This window comes from Micromys minutus (assembly GCF_963924665.1).
Source record: "Micromys minutus genome assembly, chromosome: 22".
In the NCBI taxonomy this organism is placed as follows: Eukaryota; Metazoa; Chordata; class Mammalia; order Rodentia; family Muridae; genus Micromys; species Micromys minutus.
This window is the reverse complement of record NC_137957.1, coordinates 28237689-28240464: the sequence shown is the minus strand read 5'-3', so window position 1 is coordinate 28240464 and position 2776 is coordinate 28237689. Positions and strand designations below refer to the sequence as shown.

The 2776-nt window shown below is 39.9% G+C and overlaps 1 pseudogene across 1 annotated transcript; it reads left to right on the top strand.

Annotated features, from left to right (window-relative positions):
* Window positions 1-486: 486 nt before the first annotated feature.
* On the top strand, window positions 487-2310 carry LOC308434918 (ectonucleotide pyrophosphatase/phosphodiesterase family member 3-like; annotated as a pseudogene). The gene is made up of 2 exons: window positions 487-1482; window positions 2198-2310. The product of its transcript is annotated as an ectonucleotide pyrophosphatase/phosphodiesterase family member 3-like (transcript).
* The last annotated feature ends 466 nt before the right edge of the window (window positions 2311-2776 follow it).

The window sequence follows — 2776 nt, the reverse complement described above, 5'->3', positions numbered from 1 at the left end:
CTTACACTTTTTTCTTAATTGTATCCAGAGTCAGAAGGCATTGATGACAAAAACATATAACTTGCACCTCAACACGAATTTTTCATTTCCTTCAGTGGAGAAAAGTAATCCTGCCTGCTGGAGTGTGCAGACCATTTGGCTACCAGCAATGTATCAAGGCTGCTTCCTCCTACTACTGGCCCGGATCAGATATGGCTGTCAAAAGCTCCTTTCCTACCATCTACAGGACTTACAGCAATTCCATCTCATATGAAAGGAAGATAGCTACAATGTTACGATAACTGGACCTGCCCAAAGCTAAACAACCCAGTTTTTATACTACATAGGTGGAAGAACTTGACTTTGCAGGGCATACAAGTGGACTTGTTAGTGATAAAGTAATTAAACCTCACAGTTAGTTAATGATGACTTTGAAATGTTGATGGAAGATCAGAAACAGGCAAATTTACACAATGTGTCAATACAATCGTTCTGGCTGTTCACAGAATGGACCAGACTTCCTCTTACAGAGTGGGATATATGACAGACTATTTTTCTAAAGTAATCTATAGGTACCAAGGACCGGCCCCTGAAATCAAGAATCATAATATACCTCAGGACTTCTTTAGCATTAATTCTGAAGAGATTGTTGGAAACCTGAGTTATGTAAAACTCAATCAACACTTAAAACCCTACTTGACTCCCGATTTGCCAAAATGACTGCACTATGCCAAAGATGTCAAAATTGACAAAGCTAATGATGGGTCGGCAAGAGCTGGCTTTCAGGAGCAAACTTCAGGGATTCCAACAATGACAGTGGAGTACGTAGTCACAATGAACTTAAGAGTATGAAAGCAGTCTTTTAGGCACATGGATCAGCTTTAAAGTGAAGACAGTTATCGAACCATTTGAAAACACTGAAGTCTATAATCTATTGTGTAATCTTCTGCACATTCAACCAGCACCAAACAAGTGTTCGCAGGGTAGTCTGAATTATCTTCTGAAGGCACACTTTTACGAGCCTTTGCATGCAGAAGAACTGTCAAAGTTTGCTGGCTGTAGTTTTACTACTCCATTGCCTAAAGACTCACTAAACTATTCCTGCCTCATACTGCAGACTCAGCCTGGCCAAGAAGAGCAAGCAAACCAAATGCTAAATCTTAATGAAGGAGAAGTTGCAGCAACAGTGAAAATCAATTTGCCATTTGGGAGGCTCAGGGTGATACAAAGACCACTGTCTCCTTAACCATAGGGAATAGATCAGTGGGTTTAGAAAAGCTATGAAGATTCTCATGTGGAGTTCATATACTGTTCCCAAGCTGGGAGACACATCATCTCTTTCTTCCCCAGGTCCAGACTGTCTACAGTCTAATGTCAAGTTTGCTCCTTCTGAAAGCCGAAAATGTTCCTTCTATTTAGTAGGCAAGAATATTGTCCATGGTTTCCTCTATCCTCCTGTAATCAAAGGAACTAATGAGATTCAATATGATGCTTTAAATACGAGTAATTTTGTCCCAATACTGAAGAAAAAGTCATCCAGAGACTACCTCACCTAGGGATCCATCCCACATGTAGCCACCAAACCTAGTCACTATTGCGGATGTCAAGAAGTGCTTGCTGACAAAAGCCTTATATGGATATCTCCTGAGAGACTGACAGAGCCTTACTGATACAGATGAAAAAACTTGCAGCTAACCATTTGACTGAGCATAGGGACCCAATAGAAGAGCTAGGGAAAGGACTGAAAGAAATGAAGGGGTTTGCAACCCCATAGGAAGAACAACAATATCAACCAACCAAATGCCCTCAAAACTTCCAGGAACTAAAATACTAACCAATAAGTACACATGGAGGGACCTATAGCTCCATAAGTAACATAGGATGGCATTGTCTGGCATTAATAGGAAGAGAGACCCTTGGTCCTGTGAAGATTCAATGCCCCAGTGTAGGGGAATGCCAGGGTGGTGTAGTGGGAGTGGGAGCATCTTCATAAAAGCAGAGGGAAGGGGAAGAGGCATGGGAGCGGAGTATATGGAAGAACATTTGAAATATAGATACATAAAATATCCAATAAAAAGGGGGGAAAAGAATTTAAAAATACTTTGGTACTACTTCCATGATGTCCTCCTTATAAGATATGCTGTAGAAAGAAATGAAGTGAATGTGGTTAGTGGACCCACATTTGATTATAATTATGATGTCCATTTTGATGCTCCAGATGAAATCACACAGTATGTACCTGGCACTGATTTTCCTATATCAACACACTACTCTGTGGTACTGACAAGTTGTAACGAGAAAACCGAAACACCCGAGAGCCACACTGGGTGACTGGATGTCCTTCATCATCCTTCACTGGCCCATCAACTTGGAAAGTTGTCCTGAAAGCAAAACAAAAGACCTTTGGATTGAACAGAGAATTAAAGACCTTTGGATTGAACAGAGAATTAAAGCACAAGCTGTCGAGGTCTGTAATGTGGAACTCCTCGATGTCCTTTACTTTTATCAGACCAGACGAATGTATGTGTTATAGTTAATGAACCTACAAGTCACCATAGAAGTTTATAGTTACTCTGGGGTGCACTCTTGGTGTTGCATATGCTATGAATCTGGATAAATGTATGAGCAACCATATTTATCACTGTGGATTAATAGGGATTGATTTTTCTGTATTAAAATATTCCTTATGTAATATATGCATCCTTCCAGCCCTTTAGTCATAACATTTGCTGATCTTTTATTTGATTGTGCAATTTATAGACTAAAATCTCATTGGAAAAAAAGTATGTAATAGTTT